The sequence below is a fragment of the Schistocerca americana genome, chromosome 5 (assembly GCF_021461395.2).
Source record: "Schistocerca americana isolate TAMUIC-IGC-003095 chromosome 5, iqSchAmer2.1, whole genome shotgun sequence".
In the NCBI taxonomy this organism is placed as follows: domain Eukaryota; kingdom Metazoa; phylum Arthropoda; class Insecta; order Orthoptera; family Acrididae; genus Schistocerca; species Schistocerca americana.
Genome location: NC_060123.1, coordinates 592961684 through 592987496, shown reverse-complemented (window position 1 = coordinate 592987496; position 25813 = coordinate 592961684). Strand labels below are relative to the sequence as shown.

The 25813-nt window shown below is 42.2% G+C and overlaps 1 protein-coding gene and 1 pseudogene across 1 annotated transcript in view; one reads left to right on the top strand and one right to left on the bottom strand.

Annotated features, from left to right (window-relative positions):
* LOC124615852 (beta-hexosaminidase subunit beta-like) overlaps positions 1 to 25813 on the top strand; it is a 171253-nt gene that overhangs the window by 32031 nt on the left and 113409 nt on the right. The window lies entirely within an intron of this gene.
* On the bottom strand, positions 15443 to 15560 carry LOC124617113 (annotated as a pseudogene).

The window sequence follows — 25813 nt, the reverse complement described above, 5'->3', positions numbered from 1 at the left end:
GAATGAACATAGTGACACACTCGACGATAACGACACTGAAAACACGTTGACACGGCGCACATAACACTGATGAATCCGACGGCACAAGTGAACGTAGAAGCGTGACGGCGAACACTAAAAACACAAAACGACGTCACACACATGACACACTGATGGCAATGATCTCCGGCGCGCGAAAGTCCACGTAGCGTGTGCGAGTCCGGGGACCTGCCAAGAGGGGAAGAAGGGGGAGGGGGGTGGAGAGGGGAAAACAAAGATGCCAATGGCTGAGGAAATGGGACAAGGAGTAGAGGGACAGGGGAGGGGAGGCCCGGGGGAGGAGTGGGGAGAAAGGGTGGAGGGAGGGAGGGTGCACAAAGGAACAGACACAGGAAGAGGGAGGGAGGATCAAAGTTGGTAGGAGGGGTAGATGGATGGGAGGAGGACATCATCAGGAAGGGGGAGCTGGCAGAAGCCACCTTGGGGGAGGGTAAGGAGGGTGGAGAGATGGAGACTGGGTGGGACGTGGGAATACAAGCGCGGCAGTGGGCGGGGGTGGAAGAGGATGGGTGAGACAAGCAGATGAAGAGGATTGAGTTTGCGGGAGGTGTACAGGATCCGTATCCTTTCAAGGAAAAGGAGGAGGTGGGGGAAGGGGATGAGATCATACAGGATCCGCGTGGGGGAGGGGAGACGGATGTGATAGGTGAGGCGAAGAGTATGGCGTTCAAGGATTTGTAGGGATTTATAAAGGGTAGGGGGGGCAGAGATCCAGGCCGGATGGGCATAACAAAGGATAGGGCGGATGAGGGATTTATAGGTGTGGAGGATGGTGGAGGGGTCCAGACCCCAAGTACGGCCGGAAAGGAGCTTGAGGAGATGGAGTCGGGAGCGTGCCTTGGCTTGGATTGTCTGGAGATGGGGAGTCCAGGAGAGGCGACGGTCGAGGGTGACGCCAAGGTACTTAAGGGTGGGAGTGAGGGCGATAGGACGGCCATAGATGGTGAGATAGAAATCAAGGAGGCGGAAGGAAGGGGTGGTGTTGCCTACAATGATCGCCTGGGTTTTGGAGGGATTGACCTTGAGCAACCACTGGTTGCACCAAGCGGTGAACCGGACAAGATGGGATTGGAGAAGGTGTTGGGAGCGCTGCAGGGTGGGGGCAATGGTAAGGAAGGCGGTGTCATCGGCAAACTGGAGAAGGTGGACGGGGGGTGACGGCGGCGGCATGTCTGCCGTGAGATTGCTAGTGAAAGTCGCTCTATACGTAAAAGTGCCGCAGGCGCGCATGCGCAAGTTACCGTAGCATCTTTGGAGCGCAATGGACTGCGTGAACAAAGTAAAACATGCACGCAGACGTGTCCAAAACAATAAAATGCAAAATTTCAATATTAAAATTACTTGTCGCTCGACGTGTCAGAAGCCATAAAAAGTTTTCTTTTGGTTGAAATTAAAGAAATCAACGGGTCCCAGGCCTTATTCAATAAAAAGCCGCCGTCACGATTAATGAGATTTTCCGCTAAACTTATTTCCACGGATTCCTTCACAACTGAATCTCAGAAGGATCTCGATGGGGCCAAAATTTTCGTGGCCGAATAATCCATAGTATGTCCTGTGGAAATACAATGTTCGGCTATGGCCGACTTACTGGGCTGTAAAAGGCGAGTGTGGCGCTCATGTTCAACGCAGCGGTCGTGTACTGTGCGTGTGGTTTGACCAATGTAGGCTTTCCCACACTCGCAAAGTATTTTATAAATTCCAGCCTTCCGTAATCCCAGATCATCCTTGGCTGAGCCCAGAAGAGCACGAGTCTTTGTAGGTGGCTGGAAGATTGCTTTCACACGATGTGTCTTTAAAATTCTGCCTACTTTCGATGAAATGTTCCCGACATATGGGAGAAATGCTCTGGACTTTAACACCTCCTTATCCTCTTGATCTTGTGGGTGGTCACGTTTTTTCCTCCTTAAAGCAGTACTGACCTGTTATGCAGAATATCCATTATGTTGAAATACCGATTTCAAGTGCTCTAATTCGTCTGCAAGGCTGTCTTTATCAGACACGACATGTGCCCTATGCACCAACGTTCGAAGGACGCCCATAGTTTGTGACGGGTGATAACAGCTTGACGCCTGAAGGTACAGATCCGTATGCGTGGGTTTTCGATAAACAGAATGCCCCAATGACCCATCCACCCTGCGTTTAACCATGACGTCCACAAGTGGTAGGCAACCATCCTTTTCAGCTTCCATCGTAAACTGAATGTTTGTGTGGATGGAATTCAGATGTTGTAAAAACCGTGAAAGCTCTTCTTCACCGTGAGGCCACACTACAAAGGTATCGTCCACGTACCGCCAGAAGACTGTTGGTTTCAACATCGCCGAATCGAGAGCCCTCTCCTCAAAGTCTTCCATATAAAAGTTTGCTACCAGAGGGGACAGAGGACTGCCCATGGCAACACCGTCAAGTTGCTCAAAATATTCATTATTAAATAGAAAGTAAGTAGAGGAAAGGGCATGGTGAAACAGCGGCGTTATATCGGTCGTTAACTTATTGCCGATAAGTGACAATGAATCCAAAAGAGGGACCCTCGTGAAGAGTGAAACGACATCGAAACTTACTAACAAGTCCGAATCCTTCAGCTGTAGTGTTCTCAGTCTATTGATAAAGTCCGCAGAGTTGCGAATATGGTGCGTACATTTGCCAACAAAAGGTCTCAGTAGCGAAGCCAAATGACTAGATAAATCATATGTTGGAGCACCGACATTGCTCACTATGGGGCATAAATGGAACATTATCCTTATGGATCTTTGGAAGACCATAAAATCTCGGTGGAACAGAACTGTGAGGTCTCAATCTTTTCACAACTTCTTGCGGCAGAGAAGAGGAGTTTAGCAACTCTGACGTTTTCCCTTCTACTTTCCGACTAGGGTCTTTATCAAGCTTCCTGTACGTTGTCTCACTCAGCAAACTATATATCTTCTGATCATACATATCACGTGGCAGCAGCACAGTAGCATTCCCCTTATCCGCCGGAAGGACCACCGTCTGAGGATCTTCCCGTAACTTGCGCAGCGCAGCCCTTTCCATTGAAGAAATGTTGCTCTTCTGAGGCTGAGTTCTCGTAAGCGCGCGACATGTTTCCCGCCTGATTTCTTCTGCTGCTTCACTGGATAGAGGCCTGACAGCTTCTTCAACAGCACTAATAAAATCTGTTAAAGGTAAGGTCCTAGGTGTCGGTGCGAAGTTCAGACCTTTCCCAAGTACCGACAGTGTCACGTTGTCTAAATCCTTATCCGTGAAATTTACCACAGAGCGTCGAAAAACATCTTCTTGTCGTGACGTTGCTGAGAGTCGGTCGAACTTCGATGATTGTCTTAAAGAATACTCCTGACGGACTCAGTCTGATTTGGCCCATGTTACACCATCGACCCATTCCCAGCAGAGGGAAGGAAGATTAGATGCAATCTCCATATGCAAATAAAACTAAGTGGATGAAATCAAGGTGCTTCTGGATTTCACAGCCTGAACATAACGACCACAGACCTACTATCGACGTACACCCATCCAGGCGATAGTAGCGTCACAGGGCGAGGAATGACTGCTAGTCAGACACACAAACGGTGCATGTAGTATAGACAGCCTGCTGTCCGTTTTTAGAATTGGGAAGGCGCGTGATCTGAGTTTGACAGAGGGGAGATTGAGATGGCTCGGAGGCTCGGCGCGAGCATTTTGGAAACTCCACGACTTGTCGGGTGTTCGGGGAGTGCTGTGGTGAGTGTCTTCAACACGTGGCGAAATCAAGGCAGAACGACTTCTAGAAGTCATGGGTTGGGCGGCTACCCCTCATTACAGACGTCGGACGTCGTAGGCTGGGCAGACTGGTAAAACAGTACAGGCGTGCCGGAAATAACTTTAGATTTTAATGCTGGGCAGAGTTGTGCCTGAACTCAGTGCACCGAGCGCTCCTAACAAGGGGCCTCTGCAGTCGACGACCCATGGATGTACCAATGTTAACACCACAATATTGGCAACTACATCTGTAATGGGCACGTTATCATCGGCACTGGATGGTGGCACAGTGGCAGGGCGCTGCATTGTCTGATAAATCCCGGAACCTCCTTCATCAACCCGATGGGAGGGCGCGAATAAGTCGTCTTCTAGGGGAATAGCTGCTTTACATTGTACTGCAGGACGTAGACAAAGTGGCGGCGGCTCCAGTATGCTCTGGGGAACATTCACGTAGGCATCATTGGTCCACTGGAGCTCGTGCAAGGCACCATGACAATCAAGGAACTATTGTACGTTGCATGGGGGCTTAATTAAATAGTATGCAAATAATTTTAATTTTTCGTCTCTGACTGTCCGATTACGCAGTCTCGTAACCGGTTGGCCCTGTGTGGTATTTGTACGCAATCTGACTGCATAGAACGCTGGCCGAAGTGGCTGTGCGGTTAAAGGCGCTGCAGTCTGGAACCGCAAGACCGCTACGGTCGCAGGTTCGAATCCTGCCTCGGGCATGGATGTTTGTGATGTCCTTAGGTTAGTTAGGTTTAACTAGTTCTAAGTTCTATGGGACTAATGACCTCAGCAGTTGAGTCCCATAGTGCTCAGAGCCATTTTTGAACTGCATAGAACAACAACAAAGAATGGAACGAAATTTCCGTTAACACAATTAATTAATTAATTAAGTCCCCAGCAACTATGAAAGCTATGAAACAACAAAACACAAGTGTAGCTGTTCTGTGTGTGGAAGTGTGATTCAACGTACACATCTGTCACAGTTCTTCCTTAAGAAGATATTTTAAACATCATTTATACTGAAGTAATTAAAAAAACCAGAAATACTATAATTGCACATAGAAACCAGAAATACAGTCTAATACAAGAACACGAGCCAGATGCTGGGATGACTGAACCTGTAACCAATAGGCATTATTGTTCAAGACATTGAAATAATACAAAAAAAGAGAATTTTTTTACCTTCATATATATTGACGAAAAGCACATTACAGCATCCCTAATCCAACAACATCTGGTGTCTAGCCCATCAAAACAATATGACAACATCTGAACAAGCACTCTCCATGGGAACCTCTCAACAACGACTCACCACTGCTACATCTCAACAAGCACTGCCCACCACGACTTCTCGACAAGAACTGCCAGTGGAGGCGGCTGAATAATACTCTTTGGCGCAATCTCTGGCGCTGTGGCTCAGTGTAGCCACCTTTCATATTCCCCTCCTCCACGGGCCAGAAATTGATGGTATTTTTGCCAGCATTGGTGGTGAAAATACCACCAAATTCGTCCAAAAAAAATACAGACAAAAATAAAAGATAATATTAATAAGTAAATATCACTTCACTAAATAACTTTTGGCTTTGCACTGACCATTCCATAACCTAACATATAAAATACAGTAAGGAATATAAATGCTTTCATACATGTGATTTTACATAATAGTTTACACAAGTACCATTCAATCAATGGCACCAGCAATGTCAAATAGGTGTAGGTAAGAGTCTCATAACATTTCACAAACAGTAAATACACAAAAAATCAGTTTATACAAATATTTACATAAAATGCTTTCCATAGTTCAATAAACAAGTAGTTGACAGTTCCAGCAGTAGCACCCAGCAATGGTCAACAGGTGCAGACACCAACGAGTGACATTATTTCAGTAGAAACAGTTATAACAGTGGCACCCAGTAATGTTGAACAGGTGCAAACACCAACAGGTGACATCATTTCAGTAGAAGCAGTCCATCAGTGGCACCCAGCATTGTTGAACAGGTGCAGACACCAACAAGTGACATTATCTCAGTAGAAGCAGTCCATCAGTGGCACCCAGCAATGTTGAGCAGGTGCAGACAGCAACAAGTGACATCATTTCAGCATAAGCAGTTCCATCAGTGGCACCCAGCAATGTTAAACAGGTGCAGACAGCAAGAAGTAACATCATTTCAGTAGAAACAGTTCTAACAGTGGCACCCAGTAATGTTGAACAGGTGCAAACACCAACAAGTGACATTATGTCAGTAGAAACAGTTCCATCAGTGGCACCCAGCAATGTTGAGCAGGTGCAGACAGCAACAAGTGACATCATTTCAGTAGAAGCAGTCCATCAGTGGCACCCAGCAATGTTGAGCAGGTGCAGACAGCAACAAGTGACATCATTTCAGTAGAAGTAGTCCATCAGTGGCACCCAGCAATGTTGGGCAGGTGCAGACAGCAACAAGTGACATCATTTCAGTAGAAGCAGTCCATCAGTGGCACCCAGTAATGTTGATCAAGTGCACGTAACAGTCCATAATATTCACTATCACTAATCACACTGTTCATCAGAGTTTAACAGCAGAAATTAAACATTTCCAACTGGCACCCAGCAATGTTGAATAGGTGCAAGCACGAACAACAGTTTGAAGGCACACACAATTGCTTTTACAAAATTATTATCAATGCTCTTACACTAAACATACAAATTATAATAAACACACGAATGATATCAGATAATTGTCATATTAAATATTACAAACACACAAATATCAGTAAACCTATAATATTTATTGGTGTCAGTGCAAGCCACAACAAACAAGTAAAATAATATTTAGGAGATAGGTCGGTACCAATTATTTGGGATTAGGAAGGGGAAACACACAAAACACACTCACTCATCTTTCATCCACATTAAGTACTACTGTGTAATTGAATAGTGTTAACTGTGTAAATGCAATTCTGTCCAAAATTTTATGTTCAACTTGTGTATCAAGTAGTAGTGGCAGCAATGTATAACAGTCAATAATAGTTAGTCAGCGTTGTAGTCATCATGTCAAGACCAATGTTTGCCAAGCCAAATCAAAATGTACGGTTGCTGAACAACCGTCAGTGTGCCAAGATACGCAATTACTTCCTCTCTCCAAAAAAAAAAAAAAAAAAAAAAAAAATATATATATATATATATATATATATATATATATATATATATATATATATATACTGCTTAGTGATTTAACAAAGTGTGTGTGTAGACAATCTTCCTTCTACTTGAGTGTTCTAGTCTGCTATCTTCATCCTCCTTGTTCCATATAAACCAACAAAAAGAATATGCTCCTCACTTACTTTACCTCTTATCCACCAAAACTCCAATAATCATCAACTTCTCACAATCTCAATACCTCAATAATACCTCTTCAATACGTCGATACATATAAACCTTATTACGAATATCATTTCACTTCCATAACAACTCTTTCCTCTAGTCAGTCTCCTCGAACAAGTACAGATAAAATTCTAGTGCAAACTTCAATTCATTGTCCCATACAATCCGATGACACAATGTCCACACACAACCTCTGTGTAATCCATCTGACCCAAATCTTCTACTCATTATGAATTATAAAATACATTTTGGTTACCTTGACCATCATTAAATAAAAGAAATGCATACATGACCTCTAACAGCCTTTAGTTTGAATAACTTTCAGTAAGTAAGTACGAGTACGGAGTGTGAATTATCGTAATATTTCACAGTGTGTACACCACTTTAAGAATCACGGCAAAACAGAAGCGAACATGTGGAGTATTTCTTGTGTCAACTATCATTTACTATTTCAATTGCTCACGAAGAATGCAGTGTAATAACTGTCAATGGTCTAAACCTAGTGTTGGTGTGTCATGTCGTTAGTTTCCTTCCTAGTAACATAAATTTATACAGCTTCCATAAAACCTCCAGCTCATGTGACTTCAATGAAGTTTCTTGTACCAATGTCGTTCGTCGAATTATAGCAGTTAATTTTCTTATCTTAAAATATAAGGCACTGAGCGCAATATAAGGCAAAGCAGCAAATATATATCTTACATAATGAACAGGTCATTAGCATCGTATCAGCATAAGCAAATACATGTTCATATGTAATCTTAATAAGTAAACATGAAGGTGCAAGCAGATAAATCACAAAGTGTAACCTACATACATAACCAAATCAGCACAACTAATCATGTGACAGTTATAATTTAAATAAATATGCACAGCAGGCACATAATAAAAAAAATGACATCAGTGAAAAAGCAGTGCAGCCAAGCGATGCATAATATACACAAGTAACAACCCTGTTCATTAATCAATCATTGTCAAAATCAGTTAATGTACGCAAGCACGTCGCTTCACAAGTAAATTCATAGAACATGAAATTTAGCACAAAGTATGAATCACGTAATCGGGAGCAGCAAATTACGTCTAAAGTACGTACCTAAGTGGAAATATGTTACCTGAAAAATAAACTCAATTAATAGTTACCTTTTTAGTTTATTAGTTTCTTCTTCGAAATTACATTCTTCCTGAAAATTTCTCGATAGCAAGTCCTCTTAACGTTGGACACACACAGAATTTACCTGAAGGTCTTAAATATTTTATACAACCGTATCCTGAAAAATACTGAACGTTAATAACATAATTTATCAAGTCACTATAGCTTTATACTGAATTTATTCGGAGAAATTAGACTGTGTATTTGTTTACGGCTGTCAGTGCATTCGCACTGAACGCTCGATCAGCCGTAGGCGCGTGACGTAGGAAGTAATTGTTTGCGGTCAACGACTGCCTTGTGCGGCGCGCAGACTTGACTGTTGCTTTGAGTCTGTGCCGCCGCCGGAACACGGCGCGGTATCCTTGTACTCTCTGCGTGTTTATGTATAACTGTTATTTCTCGAAAGTATGTCATTCCACAAAAATTTTAACGTTAGATATATGATGTACTCCCTTAGAGCGTCGAGATTTAAGAGTTTCTACTTCAACAGTGTTATCATGGATAATTTTGCGAACTCTATATGGACCGTTATAAAGCAGAAAAGATTTGCGACACAAGCCTTTTCCTTTGTGAGACAAACGATGAGACTTAATTAACACCTTTTGACCAACTGACAAGGTTTTTAAACGACCAGGACGTTTAGCTGATTTCTCTCTTCCAGCAGCCGCAGATGCAATATTTTGCAGAGCCAGGTTCACAACTTCAGAATGCCGCAGTTTCCGTGAAGGTGGAAAAGGAACGATTTCAGAAATGCGATTTGTCGGTGCTTTATTTTTTAATATCAATATATGTGGTAAAGAAGTTGAATCATTAGGGAGTTCATTCAGAATGTTTTGAAAAATATGAAGATACTGATCCCACGTTCTGTGATTCTGATGACAATAAAGTCGACACAATTTATTTATTTCCTTCATCCATCTCTCTGAAGCGCTAGATTGAGGGTGAAAAAGTGAAATGAAAATTGGTTTAATCTTACGACGCCGTAGAGTACGAAGCCAAATTTTAGAGCAAAACTGTGATCCATTATCTGATATAACTTTATCAATATGACCCACTTCTTTAAGAAAATGTTTGATGAAAGCATTAGATACTGAACGAGCTGTTGCTTTATGTAAAGGTGTAAAACACACATATTTTGATGTCAGTTCCACTGCTACCAAAATGTACGCAAAACCATTAGTAGAACGAACCACTGGACCGAACAAATCGACTGTAGCCATGTCCTTTAATTTCGCTGGAATGATAGGAAACAACGGTGCTCTGTGAGAAATAGTTGGCGGCTTAGCCTTTTGACATAATTTGCATTTGGCAAGAACAGATCGAATACGTTTTTCCATATTACTGAAGTAGCAATTTTCTCGTAATTTATGAAAGCATTTTCTGGGACCAAAGTGTGCATAACTGAAATGTGTGTACCAAATCAATTTATTAACCCACTCATCAGGAATACCAACTAACCAAACAGAGTTGTCGACCGATTTTCGTTTAAAAAGAACTTTCCAGATAGTTCACAAAAACGAGGTGTGGCCAAATCGTCCAATTTAACAAGGCGTCTAAGAAAATTACAGACACCAAGGTAACTACGAACATCACGTTTTGTGGTAGGAACAGCATAATTACGAATATCGTCTAGTTTCTCTGGATCAGGAAAAATACCTTCTGTAGAAATAATGTGACAAAGAAATTTCACCTGAGAACGACCAAATTCAGATTTTTCCAAGTTCACTGTAATGCCAACTCTTGCAAAAACACGTAATAATGAATCCAAAATTTTGTTATGCTCACTCCAAGAACGTTTAGCAATAAGAATATCGTCAACATATGAAGTAATATTGTCACGAAGATAAACAGGTAAAATTTCTTTTAAACTACGAATTAATGCTGCAGAAAATATAGTAAGTCCAAACGGTAATTTCCGAAATTGGTAACACTTACCAAAGGCTAAAAAGGCAGTGTATTTTCTACAATCAGGGTGGAGTTCTATTTGCCAAAAACTTGCGCGCATATCAATCGTGGATAAGACGTTAATTCCATGGAAATGTTCAAGAAGTTCATCTAAATTTTGTGGACGGTCAGTTTCAGGAATGATGATATTATTTATCTGCCTGGAATCCAGAACCAAACGAATTGACCCATCCTTTTTAAGAACGACGTGTAATGGGCTGGTATAAGGACTAACTGCTGGCTCAATAATGCCTTGATCTAACATGTATTGAAGTTCACTCTTAACCTTGTCTCTGTACGCCAAAGGAATAACGTACGTTTTTCCTCGAAATGGTGTGTGTTCTTTTACTTTAAATAAATATTGTAAGCCTTCTATAGTTCCTGTGTGATGACTAAATACTGTAGCATGTGAAGTCAAAATTTGGTGCAGTTCTCTTGCAACGTCACCTGGCACTTCAGCTTTCTTAACCTTTTCTTTAATTAATTCTTCGCTATTAATTATATCATCCATCCCGTCTCTGTATCTATTGTCGTTGTCATGAATGAACACATTGTCGTCATAATACTCAGCGAAAACATCAGAAGTAAGAAAGCTTAAACATTTTGTGTCTGATACAGATTTTATTAAACACTCGAAAAATTTCAAACTTTTCGGCATTCCGGCAACAGTCAAATTCACACTTCCTTCTTTAAAGTTCAAAATTGGCTTATGTGTGTTAAGAAACTCCATACCTAATATAATTTGTGTACTGAGTAATGGAACAATAATAAAATTAGCAGAAAATTCGTATCCTTAACAAATGAAATTTAAGTTGGTCTGTTGTTTGCCTTCCACACTTTTTCGAGAAATCGCGCCTCGAATTGTAGTTTTAGAAACAGGTAACACAGGACAGGCAATAGTTATTACACATATACGAAAAACTGATTCACTAATGACATTCAATGGGCTCCCAGAATCTAAAACTGCAGTGGACTTATTCTTACCCACACATACTTCAATAACAGGATGTAAAAATGCGTCTACATTATTTTCCTTTTCGTCTAGCAAAATGTCTCTCATGTCTTCCAGGCGTACGTAGTGTAAAGTCGTAGTGTCATTATTCTCTGAACCGTCCATATTGCTGCCAGAAACCGAAGCTACAAGTCATTGTCGATTGCCTGCGTCACGTCTTCGCGGATCAATTTCTACGATTTGCACTTGTCTCTCGGAATTTCTGTCACGCGGAGGATGCCAATTAGGTCCCTCCTGTCTGTTAGATGTAAATTCTTGGTTGTGTCTGTTATAGAAATCTCTATTTTCCTGTCTATCTGAACGACTACTTCTTGTGTAATTTCGACTGTCACATCTGAAATTACTGTTAGATCTACTACCCTGGTTATTTCTGTTGTAAGAATTTCTATTATTGTATGAATAATTTCTGTCTTGATGATACCGATTACTGTTTCCGTATGATTGATCATTCCGGTAGGAATTACCGTTATTATGATTGTCTGTGTAATTTCTGTTAGAACGTCCGTTATTGTCATAAGGCTGGTATCTATTGTCCTGTCTCTTACGTCTGTCATTTTCAAAATTACCGCTATAACGTCCGTTCCGATCACTATCCCTTTTCTCTCAAAATCTATTGTAATTACTGTTACTGAAAAAATTACAAGAAGTTCCGTCGTCGTTGTCATACTCAAGTTCTTGTAACAATGTCTTAAAAGTCTCAATATCGTCTTTACATCTTCCGGCTAAAGCAATTTGTCTTATTGATTGTGGCAGCTTAGTTAAACAAATGCGAATTAATTCAGTCGGGCTATAAGGGTTGGACAGGAACTGATTCTTTCGAATCATGTCTTCAAAGTATTCTGCCGGCGTGCGGAACTCAAACTGTTTAAAATTACGCTGCATAATAAGACTATGTTTGACTCTGTCTTGCGTGTTTTCGGACCAATATGCCGATAGAAATGCATGATAAAAATCATTTAAATTATTACAATCTCTAATAAGTGCGCGCATCCGCGTCGCCGGTTCGTTTTCTAAATATCCACACATAAATTTCAGTTTGTGACTTAGTGGCCAATTTGGTGGAAGTGCGTACATAAATTTATCTAACCATGAACATGGATCTATGTCATTCTTAGAATTGCGAAAGACCTTAAATTTCCGAACAGTTAAGAAGTGTTTATAGTCAAAGTTTTCTCCTCGTGGCGACAAAGACCTACCGCGTCTGTCCCTGTCCCAATGTCGATTATTGTCAAGTTCGCGCACCTCGCGCTCTCTTGTTGCTTCTCGTAAATGAAATAAATTACTTTCTTCAAACCCCTCTGCTATCTGTGATTCTAAATTTCTTCTGCTGTCTTTTCCTACGATTTCGCCTTCAATTTGTTTGACTTGCTTCCCTAATGCCTCAAATTCCCTTTTAATGCGTTCATTAAATTTTCCCTGATTTTCAACATGTTTATTTATGTTCTGGTACTCTTCGGTTTCTGCAATGGAGCTGTATCATCTGGATCTCTGTCCCCATTTAAACTAAGACTTGTCAACTTATCTGCAATCTCCTCAACTCTTTCCGATAAGTCACCTAATTGTTCTTTCTGTTTATTTACGTCTTCTGTAAGTGTCGCGACTCGGGTTTCAGTATTGACACATTTAGTAGTTAATTGTTCACACTGTTGTGTTAAGTTATTTATTCTGTCATTTGGTACGGATTCCTCGATTCTCTCAAATATTTCTTCCTTATCGTGTGCACGTTGTAAATTTAACTCTCAAAATTTTTGTACTATCACGCGATCTCTTTCTTCCTGTTCTCTATCCTGTTCCTTTTGTCTGATTTCTATTGAAATTAATCTATTATTGTGAGCATTCAAAATCGGTTGTACTTCTTCTCTAATTTCGTTCTTTAATTCATCTTTCATGTTTTTGAAACATGTCCCTATTCGTGAATCTAACCGTGTTTCCATTGTTTCCATCTCTGTTTCTAAACGTGTTGCCACTGCTTTTAATTCAGATCCTAACCGTATTTCCATTTTTCCCATATCAGTTTTAATTGTTCCTATTTGTGAGTCTAACCGTGTTGCCAAAGTTCCCATCTCTGTTTTAAATTCAGATCGAAAATTTAATATTGCACTCATCAACTGCTCCATATTAACTTGTTCGAAATTCTTTTCGCCCCTAACATTTCCCGTAAAACTAACTTCCTTCGTCATAGCAGTAAAGCTGTCTGTGTTCGATACTATCCCAGAATCTTCTGTCGTTAATCTCGTACTCTGAAAATTTTTTGATTGTGAAAAAATTTGAATTGGTTCCGGACTATTTTCCCGATTTATTAAATTGTTTTCAACTCCATTATTCATCATCCTGTTCTCCTGTGTTGGCGAGTTCGCCATGTTAACAATTTCGTCATTCTCACTATTCATCATTTTTGCCTTTTTCATCGATCGCGTGATCATTTACAAAACATACAAAACTCGTCACTATATGAAAATTACACACAATGACACTTTATCACCAACAATATCATTCACACGAAATGCTTCCCTCAAACACGATTAACGAACAATTGAAATCTTCATAATTGCACAAAATTGTCAAACCCGTATACAAGACAACAAAAATTAAATTCTGCAAAAAATACCATTAGAAGAATGACAATTACCAAATCTACACATGCAATATAGACTACAATTACTAAACTACAAATTACTACAACAATACTACTATTTTTACAATCAGAAGAATTCCAAGGGACGATCCGAAGCAGAGGTCGCCACGTGCATGGGGGCTTAATTAAATAGTATGCAAATAATTTTAATTTTTCGTCTCTGACTGTCCGATTACGCAGTCTCGTAACCGGTTGGCCCTGTCTGGTATTTGTACGCAATCTGACTGCATAGAACAACAACAAAGACTGGAACGAAATTTCCGTTAACACAATTAATTAATTAAGTCCCCAGCAACTATGAAAGCTACGAAACAACAAAACACAAGTGTAGCTGTTCTATGTGTGGAAGTGTGATTCAACATACACATCTGGCACGGTTCTTCCTTAATAATACCAGATATTTTAAACATCATTTATACTGAAGTAATTAAAAAAAACCAGAAATACTATAATTGCACATAGAAACCAGAAATACAGTCTAATACAAGAACACGAGCCAGATGCTTGGTTGACTGAACCTGTAACCAATAGGCATTATTGTTCAAGACATTGAAATAATACAAAAAAAGAGAATTTTTTTACCTTCATATATACTGACGAAAAGCACATTACAGCATCCCTAATCCAACAACATCTGGTGTCTAGCCCATCAAAACAATATGACAACATCTGAACAAGCACTCTCCATGGGAACCTCTCAACAACGACTCACCACTGCTACATCTCAACAAGCACTGCCCACCACGACTTCTCGACAAGAACTGCCAGTGGAGGCGGCTGAATAATACTCTTTGGCGCAATCTCTGGCGCTGTGGCTCAGTGTAGCCACCTTTCAACGTGGTTGTAGACTACGTGCATCTAACGGCAGTGGCATTTTTCAACAAGATAATGCGTCATGTCACAAGACCAGGAGATCGATGCAGTGGTTTGAGGACCACCGTGGCGAGTTCCAATTAATACTCTGCCCTCTCCCCCCCCCCCCCCCCGCCCCCCCAACTCGCCAGATATGAACCCAATCGAACACAGGGATGTGATTTTTACGTAGCGTCAGAGTTGATCGGCCCCCTCCCAGGAATTTACGGGAATTACGTGACGTGTGTGTGTGTGTGTGTGTGTGTGTGTGTGGCCCTATCTCTCTCTAGCGACCTACCAACACCTCATTGCTTCCCTGCCATGATGCGTCGCCACTGGTATCCGTGCCAAAGGTGGTGGAAATACCGGCTATTAGGTAGGTGGGCATAATGTTCTGGCTGATCAGTGAATGATTGCTCCGAGTATTCTGCCCTTTGATGGTGCATGTCGCTTGTGTGACACATGCTATCAAACGTACAGCAGAGCAAGTTAAGATTTTTATTCCCTAAACACTCTGTCTTCAGGCCACAAGTGACCCATCGGGGCCGTCCGACCGCCGTGTTATCTTCAGATGAGGATACGGATAGGAGGAGCGTGTGGTCAGCACACCGCTCTCCCGGTCGTTATGATGGTTTTCTGTGACCAGATCCGCTAGTATTCGGTCGAGTAGAACCTCAATTGGCATCACGAGGCTGAGTGCACCCCGAAAAACGGCAACAGCGCATGGCAGCGTGGATGGTCACCCATCCAAGTGCCGGCCATACCCGACAGCGCTTAACTTCGGTGATCTGACGGGAACCGGTGTATCCACTGCGGCAAGGCCGTTGCCCCTTTTATTCGCCAAGATAAATAAATTAACCTTCACAGTAAAGAGAGTTTTTGTTAAGGCACCATCAAAGATGTAGACATTCAAAGATCAATTTGCAGATGCCTCTTGCCACCCGAACCTGTTGTTACCCCCTGGGGCAGACAAGAAGATAACTGAAAATCTGCCAGAGGACTCTGCTTTTTTAACGTCAGCAAAACAATTGCTCAAATATCCCTCAGTCCTACAGTACTTGACTTATACAGTATTAGAACCATCTAAACGTGTATGGCAAATATTATTTCGAATTAGAAGGTTCAAGGAGACCTATCTACGAGAACATTTCTTTACTGGAGGAAATTAAAAAGAAAATTAAGAAGCACTAGGTGAAGTGGGAAAAATACAGACAAAAACAAAAGGTTTTTCAGAAGGACACAGCCTGAAGCACTTACGCGCAGCATCATACATACTTAGCGGAAAATCCAACTCCCCTAATTGCAGCATTCCTATCCATCATGTGCCGAAAGTGAAGTACGCCAGTGTAACATCCGTTGATGTGGAGCGTTCTTTTTCGGCATATAAATTAATACTGACTGACAAGCGCCATAGTTTTTCTCTGGAAAACTTACAAAAGGTTTTAGTTATTTACTGTGAAGCCAGCTATGATCTGAATGTTTGAAACCGCTGTTTTATCCGGTATGTATTGAGTATTCCACGAATTTCAATATATGTCTGTATATGAAGGTTTGGGATCAGTTTCAGCATTAAAGCAGTAAAATGTTGCTGTGTTGTGCAGCTGTGCACATTTCCATTTTCCTTGTTGTTAAATAATAATTTGCTCATATGTCAATATTGTTATTTTACCTTTACGTTTAGTTTTTCTGTATAACACTTTTTAGGGCCTGTTTTAGGTTTGATATAGTTTAAATGAGGTAATGAAAGAGCCTATTTTAGGCGCCTAAAATGCACTTTTACGACCTGAAAATCCGTGGTCAAAAAATAACACATGACGGACAAAACAAAGAAAACATAAGAAGCAGACTAGCAGTGCCAAAGAGGGCATTCCCGGCCAAGGAAGTCTAATAGTACGAAATATCGATCTTAATTAGAAAAAGGAAATTTCTGAGAAGTACCTTCGGAACATAGCATTGTATGTTAATGAATCATGGGCTGTGAAAAATTATAATAGAAGATAAACTAAGCGTTAGAGGTTTGGTGCTATAAAAGAATATCGAAAATTAGGTGGCGGTACTCTACACTCTCTGCGAAGAAGTATAATGTGGAAAACACTGGCAAGAAGACAGGACAGTACGATGGGACATACATGAAGACATCTGGGAATATTTTAAATAGTACTAGAGGGAGCTGTATAGGTAAAAACATAGGGAAATGCAGTTATAGGAATATGTCGAGCAAACCGTAGAGGACGTAGGGTGCAAGTGCTGCTCTGTGGTGAAGAGGTCAGTTCATTACCAGTCGGAAGGTTGATGACTCAGAAGAAACCCGGACAAGTTCGAGTAAAACTCGCGTTCCGAGCATGCTGTACAAACTTAATTGTTTATGTAGGTTAATAATAATTTCGTGTGCCTCAGTGGCCTGGTGCAATTCTTTCTGTTGGACGCCACTTCGGTGACTGTCTCTAAGCTACCCCAGTTATCCAATTGGAGAAAGGGGACCTACAGTCTAATGTACCATCAGAACCATATGTTGTTTCTGGAAACTTATCACATCTTTGAGAGATGCTAGGTTAAAGCAAAGTATAAAAAAATCCCTGATCCGACCGAGATGTGATCCCGTGATCTGTTTCGAGGTTCACGCTTCACTGGTAGACCCACCACAGGCAAAGGTGGACTGGACGACACGAAACACAATGCATACGTGAGAGATCTGGAACGGCATATTTATAACGAAAAAGCGTACACATTTCACCACATGGGAAAGCAGGACAGCAGACATAAATAACGTTCATGTCCGACACAGGTCTAACTCCCAACGTAAACGTCAATACCGGACTGTCAGTAAGGAATATGCCCTCCTGAGGCCCTGATGCACATTTTTCACATGTTATTCATGGTGGCTACTTAACTGTTTTGGGAGTCCTTGGGAGATATTGCCCCTCTCCTCTTTCAGCGTGGTTTTCAGTTGTTGCACGGTTCGAGGAGGGGGTGTCCGTAGAGAAACACGACTACCAAAAGCATCCCAGGCATGCTCTGTGGGGTTTACGTCCAAAGAGTACCTAGGCCATTTCATACAATCAGTATCTTAAATTTCCAGTGTGTCTGACGCCTCAGCAGTTCTGTGTGGGTGTCCATTGTCGTCCATAAATAGAAAGTTGGGTGGTCCGTGTATGACCATTGGCACCCTTTCAGATAGCATTTTCACCTTCAGCATCGTTTTTTAATCGAGAGATGACCAGTTTCAAGCAATCCAACTGCTCGTCCCAGATTGTGAGCTATCAAATGATGTCTTGCAGACATATTGTCGTATGACACAGAAAGTCACACTAAATGGTTCCGTAACAACTTTCACCAAGCAGCATACTGTATGAAGCATCGAATGCATACGGAACGTTCTTCGACGCACTTCGCAGCAGTTAGCACGTCCCGGTCTCTAAATTTCCTTTTACTGTCATTGGCTGGGTATCCCGTAGCAACTGTCAGTTGTTCCATAGCAATTGTCGGTTGTTCCGTATCAATTGTCGATAGTTCCATATCAATAGTCAGTTGTTCTGTAGCAATTAGCAGTTCTTCCTTAGCAAGTGTCTGTTGTTCCATAGCAATTGTCAGCCTGTGTAGATATAGTTCATCTATAATTTCAAAATATATGACGTATGTGGCCGTACCTGTTGATTGCATTGACTTATAAGCTTCAATTTTTTACTCCACCCAGGTACTCTAGATCTTAGTACTTGTCATTGATACCTGGAGCCGTTCCTGAGGAGACGGGGTCTTAACAGCCGAACAGACAAAAAGAAAGACAGACAAACAACAATGCGGGTCTATAAGGGTTCCGTTTTTACTGATTGAGGTATGGAAACGTGCAAATATATCAAATGGTTCAAATGGCTCTAAGTACTACGGGACTTAACATCTGAGGTCATCAGTCCCCTAGACTTAGAACTACTTAAACCTAACTAACCTAAGGACACCACACACATCCATGTCCGAGGCAGGATTCGAAGCTGCGACCGTAGCAGCAGCGCGGTTCCGGACAAGAGCCTAGAACCCCTCGGCCACAGCGGCCGGCTTGAAAATAGAATGTCTTCGATATCAGTAGTGAGTTGAGCTTTGTTTGTGTCTAAGTAGTGGGATAGATGGGGAGTAATCAGGTGAACAGAAAGCATCACTCGTGTGAAACTTAGCTTGCTCATTTCTCACATGATGTAGTGAGAAATAAGGATGAAGGCCAACAGGCAGATTCCATATGTGTAGATTTCCATACGTTTTCTATACAGGGTGTTACAAAAAGGTACGGCCAAACGTTCAGGAAACATTCCTCACACACAAATAAAGAAAAGATGTTATGTGGACATGTGTCCGGAAACGCTTAATTTCCATGTTAGAGCTCATTTTAGTTTCGTTAGTATGTACTGTACTTCCTCGATTCACCGCCAGTTGGCCCAATTGAAGGAAGGTAATGTTGACTTCGGTGCTTGTGTTGACATGCGACTCATTGCTCTACAGTACTAGCATCAAACACATTTCAGTCGAAGTGTTCGTACGCTTCTCAACAACAGATTCGGTGACCGACGGATTGGTAGAGGCGGACCAATTCCATGGCCTCCACGCTCTCCTGACCTCAACCCTCTTGACTTTCATTTATGGGGGCATTTGAAAGCTCTTGTCCACGCAACCCCGGTACCAAATGTAGAGACTCTTCGTGCTCGTATTGTGGACGGCTGTGATACAATACGCCATTCTCTAGGGCTGCATCAGCGCATCAGGGATTCCATACGACGGAGGGTGGATGCATGTATCCTCGCCAACGGAGGACATTTTGAACATTTCCTGTAACAAAGTGTTTGACGTCACGCTGGTACGTTCTGTTGCTGTGTGTTTCCATTCCATGATTAATGTGATTTGAAGAGAAGTAATAAAATGAGCTCTAACATGGAAAGTAAGCGTTTTCGGACACATGTCCACATAACATATTTTCTTTCTTTGTGTGTGAGGAATGTTTCCTGAAAGTTTGGCCGTACTTTTTGTAACACCCTGTATACATAAATGATCTGCAGATAGGGTGAGCAGCAATCTCTGGATAAGTAGGAGAAACAAACCCGTAATTTTGGAATACGGTATCAGTAGTGCGTTGCTTGACACAGTCACACCGTCTGAGTATTTTGGCGTAACGATGCAAAGCGATATAAAACTGATCGAGGATGTAAGGATTGTGGTAGAATTGTTGACTTCGGTTTCTTAGCAGAACTTTGGGAAAATGTGGTTCATCTGTAAAGGAGCTCGCATATAGATCGGTATTGCGACCTATTTTTGAGTACTGCTCGAGTGTTTGGGATCTGCAGCAGGTCGGATTAAAGGAAGACATTGTGCCAATTCAGAGGCAGGCTGCTAGCTTTTTACCTGTAGGTTTGAGCAACACGCAGGTATTACGAAGATGCTTCGGGAACTCAAATGGGAAGCCTTGTATCGTAGGCGACGTTTTTTTTCTGGGAACAGTATTGGGGAAATCCGGAGAACCGGTATTTGGAACTCTCTGCAGAGCGAGTCTATTGCCGCCAACGCACGTTTCGCGTAAGGACCGCGAAACTAAGAGAAATTAGGGCTCAAACGGAGGAAGATAGTCGTTTTCCCCTCGCTCTGTTTGCGAGTGGAACAGGAAAGGAAATGACTAAATGGCTCTGAGCACTACGGAACTTAATTTCTGAGGTCATCAGTCCCCTAGAACTTAGAACTACTTAAACCTAACTAACCTAAGGACATAACACACGTCCATGCCCGAGGCAGGATTCGAACCTGCGACCGTAGCGGTCACGCGGTTCCAGACTGTAGCGCCTAGAACCGCTTGGCCACACAGACCGCCAGGAAATGACAAGTAATGGTACTGGATACCCTCCACCAAGCACCGTATGGCGGCTTGCGGAGTATGTACGTACATGTAGATGTAGGTTGTCACCTAAGGCAATGGGTCAAGATGACTGTTTGAATGATCAGGTGTGGAACACTTCCCCACAACATTTCCGCTGTGTAGCTCGCTGCTCAGGATACAACCACTATTTTTCTCATCGTCAGACATGCACAGCGACGCTTTACTAAACTGCGTACTCTAAAGCGCCACCCGTTATCTCTCTTTAACTTTATTGGTTGCTTCAGTACTGCGATCAAAACAAAGTGAAATGTGACCTCTGACTGACTTAAATTTTTACAACGAACAGTATAAAGTGGGCTCCCTCATGCACAGCGCAGGCATCTTATTAACGTACACTGCCATATCAATACAGTGAAGCACCCAGGGAGGGAGGACGAAACGAAATGAAACCTCACGGACTGAGAGAGCATGCGATAGTATGTCAGATTGACTAAGAACTTGGCAGTGTGCGTCCACTTTGCACCCCCCCGCCCCCCTCTCGCCTGGGCGCATGCACCGATGCGGTTGGAAAGGGTTCCCAATGTCGTTGTATCCTCTCCTCAGGAAAGCTGGTCCAAGACTTCTGGAATTGATTGGAATTGATTCTTGGTATTCCGGATAATGGCAGTGGGTCTGATCTGGTGCCAGGCATGTTTTGTCGCGAACAGAAGTCGAGATCTTGCTGTATGTGGGATTACTTTAGTATCTGGAAAGCAGTTACTAGAGACGCGTTTGTTCCATTGAAAAACGGCATCATGATAGAGTCGCATGAGATGGAACTTGAGAGGACCCAAGATGTCCCTGACATACGGTTGTGGCTGTACCAGCTGTGACATGAAGTTATACCCAATGGCTGCCCATATCTTGACAGTAGGAGCAACGCTGCCGTGTTCGTCCAAAATACTGCAAGACTGGGACCTCTCTGAAGGTCACCGCCATAATCGCCGGCAATGGTCATTCGGGCTAGTGCAGAACTACAGTTCGTCGCTGAACACGATGCGTCTTCATTTGTCAGCAGCCTGTGCTTCCCATTTGCAGCACCATTCCAAATGCAGCTGTTTGTGTTGTCAGAGGAAACCTACCCATGGTGCGGTAATTCCCAAGTCCGCCTGCTGCGAGTCCTACCAGTGGTGTGGGATGACACAGAACGTTGCTGGGAGTCTACCATTTGTTCCCAGATGGCAGTTTCGGACGAGCAGGACACGATGTACTGTGTGCACAGTACCACAGTTCTCCCTTGCGGTGCTCAGACGGATCATTATCCTCCCCCGGTTGGTATCCCTTCGCTCACGTTCAGATGCAGTTCAACATGGCGCCACTGTGCATTTGAATCTTCACACAACTGGACATTGTACGATTCGACCAGCCAGTCAAATGAGGAATCACAATGCGACCCCTTTGCAACTGTGTCATGAGTATCTTACACGAGTACGCAGCATGTCCGTTTCCTTCACAGCAATCACTCAACGTCTGACACCCACTCTATACTAAGGTGACCATATTTTTGGAAGCCAAAGCTGAGATCAAAATGGGTGCCCCCATACAGGAGGACAAGGGAGCCCGTGCCGCCCACTCTCCTCCCCACATTTCTGGGAAAGGAAAATAAATATGCTGCAGTCACATGAATTTAGTTCAAGAAATTTATTAAAAAGTTGGTATATATATGACACAGAACTCCCCCCCCCCCCCCCTGCGAACTATGATATGGACGTCCTTGGGAACCAATTTTATACAGTAACTACTCACTACTCGGAATACAACAGTGTTCTATAATTGTTATATTTTATTAAAGTTTACACTGAAATAAGTAACAGACATCAAATGGCAGTATGACAAATGTAACATAAAACATAAGACACATTCACAGTTACTGTATAATAATGATGGACCAAAATATTAGAAGTTAATAACACATCTGCTTAGATAACTGTGTACAACTTTTAAAAATTCAGTTGCTCATGCCGCCATATTTCAAAACAATCACGAAATCCACGTCAGTAATACCAACTCCAGCGCAAGTATTATTCAAGGTCTCGAATTTGAACGTGTCAGCAGACAGGTCGTGTAAACACATACTATATTATGGTATGTTAGGTTTGGGATTGTTGTTGTTGTGGTCTTCAGTCCTGAGACTGGTTTGATGCAGCTCTCCATGCTACTCTATCCTGTGCAAGCTTTTTCATCTCCCAGTACCTACTGCAACCTACATCCTTCTGAATCTACTTAGTGTATTCATCTCTTGGTCTCCCCCTACGATTTTTACCCTCCACGCTGCCCTCCAATACTAAATTGGTGATCCCTTGATGTCTCAGAACATGTCCTACCAACCGATCCCTTCTTCTGGTCAAGTTGTGCCACAAACTTCTCTTCTCCCCAATCCTATTCAATACTTCCTCATTAGTTATGTGATCTACCCATCTAATCTTCAGCATTCTTCAGTAGCACCACATTTCGAAAGCTTCTATTCTCTTCTTGTCCAAACTATTTATCGTCCATGTTTCACTTCCATACATGGCTACACTCCATACGAATACTTTCAGAAATGACTTCCTGACACTTAAATCAATACTTGATGTTAACAAATTTCTCTTCTTCAGAAACGCTTTCCTTGCCATTGCCAGCCTACATTTTATATCCTCTCTACTTCGACCATCATCAGTTATTTTGCTCCCCAAATAGCAAAACTCCTTTACTACTTTAAGTGCCTCATTTCCTAATCTAATTCCCTCAGCATCACCCGACTTAATTAGACTACATTCCATTATCCTTGTTTTGCTTTTGTTGATGTTCATCTTATATCCTCCTTTCAAGACACAGGTTTGGGATATGATATCGAAATAAAGTGTAAAACACTTTTACAGTGCTAAAAATGTCAAAAGTTACATGTTGAAACATCCCATGACCGAGACTGGCATTTGATTTGTAAAAACGGGGACATTTAGGCGTCCCAGATGAACCCAGTCGGGACAGGGGGACAGGACTCCACAAACCGGAACCGTCCCCGCCAAATCGGAACGTCTGGTCACTTTATCTATACCCTACCAGGCCTGTTACAACAATAAATACGAACAATACTAATATACTCTGGTGGCTGCTCTGCCTTTCTTACATAATTGCAACTCCAGTCATTTACGCACACCAGCCGATGGTGTGCGCACTACGATGTTACATTTACGTTAATAATCGTATATTCTGGGTGCTTCACTTTTTATTTTTTTATTTGCAAGTACTGTAATGTACTTTTTAGTAGGGGACGAAGGGGAAACCAAACATATTTACTGATTTTTGCAGGGGGGATACAAACAACAATCCTATTCACTGAGCCGGCCGGTGTGGCCGTGCGGTTCTAAGCGCGTCAGTTTGGAACCGCGTGACCGCTACGATCGCAGTTTCGAATCCTGCCTCGGGCATGGATGTGTGTGATGTCCTTAGGTTAGTTAGGTTTAAGTAGTTCTAAGTTCTAGGGGACTGATGACCTCAGTAGTTAAGTCCCATAGTGCTCAGAGCCATTTGAACCTATTCACTGATTTTTTTGGGGGGGGGGGGGGGGGGGAGGGGAGGGGGTTGGGGGAAAGGACAAGTCTATCCATTCACTGATTTTATCTAATGTAAATTAAACGTACATCTTCCACCAATACCACCAAGAGCACAAATAATACTTAAAAGTCGTAGATATGGGCTCACTGTTATAGGAGTATTTCTTGGAAACAATTGCGTTCCTTAATTTTTAAAATGAAGACATTTGTTCTACTTTCCTCTGAGACCACTTGCGATCAGTTGTTCAGATTTATTGTAGTGCGCTACAACAATCGGCCACTTATTAACCTCATTGTACAGGGTGTTTCAAAAAGGACTTAACAACTTTAAAAATTGATATAAATTTATTGAAAGAAGACAGAGTTTTGAGTTTAGTGTTATTTTGTAGGTAAACACATAAAGTTTTTTTACCTTAAACTAAAGATGTTGTATGTGGCTTCCGTTTGTTACCCTGCTCAGTTCCCATAGGAAGTCAATTTGTCCCCAAACTCGTTGTAGCATTGCAGATGTAATTTGCTCAGTGGCGGTGTAAATTCTGGCTCTAATTTCAAGTAGAGAAGCCGGCACAGGAGGTACAAACACGATAATCTTGATAAATCCCCATAAAAAATCGAATGGTGTCAGGTTTGGGGAACGTGGGGCCATGCAATTGGCGCATCACGGCCAATCCATTGACCTGGAAAGCGGTCACTCAGAAAATCGCGGATGTGAGCCAGGCAGTGGGGTGGTGCACCATCTTGCAAGAAGTAAACATTTCGCTCTTCGTCATCCTCATCGATCTATGATATCAAAAATTGTTGTAAAAGAAAGGGACCGTACACTTTGTTCTTGCTCAGTGCACAAAACACGTTCAGTTTAGGGCTATCACGAACATGTTGCAATGTTTGATGTGGATTTTCACCGTCCCAAAACCTACAGTTATGTGCGTTAGCCTTGGCACTTAAGTGAAAAGTCGACTCGTCACAAAAGATGATTTTGTCCAAGAAATGTTCAACCTCATGTAATCGATATAACAGCAATTTTATCAGTGTCTTTTATTGCTTGAACCGTCAGTCTGTACGGTTTCAGATGCAAACGTTTTCTCAACACATGCCAAACAGTCGTATGTGGGATTTCCAGTTTGCGAGATGCACGCCGGATCGATTTCATAAGGCTGTTGACAAAACGTTGTCTCACTCGCTCAACGACGTCGTCAGATGTGCTTGGACGACCTGATGATTTCCCATGTCTTACCAAGCACCGTGTTTCTACAAAATATCTATGCCACTCATAAACTGTAGGCCTAGTAGGAGGATCTTTAACGTACTTGGTACGGAAATCACGCTGAACTGTTGTCGCAGACCTAGATTCTTCAAACCAAAACTCACAGCTAGCATGTTTGGGTTCAGTGAAGACAGCCATTTTTAACACAACTACCGCTAGCTCTCCTCATGTTGCTGCTTCCCGAGTCTACAGCTCACGATATTGTAAATGTCCCTAAGGCAAAGTCTCTCTATGGCTCTTGAGACGGCTGCTGTTTGCACCTACAGCCGTTTGAGCCTCGCAGTTGAAAGCTGCCAAAAGCGCTGCCAGGTGTCAGGGATTTCTTTAATTTGTACAACTCTCTTAGTAGTAAAGAAGAAATGTACTAAAACTTCACGCGTGATGTGACAATTTTT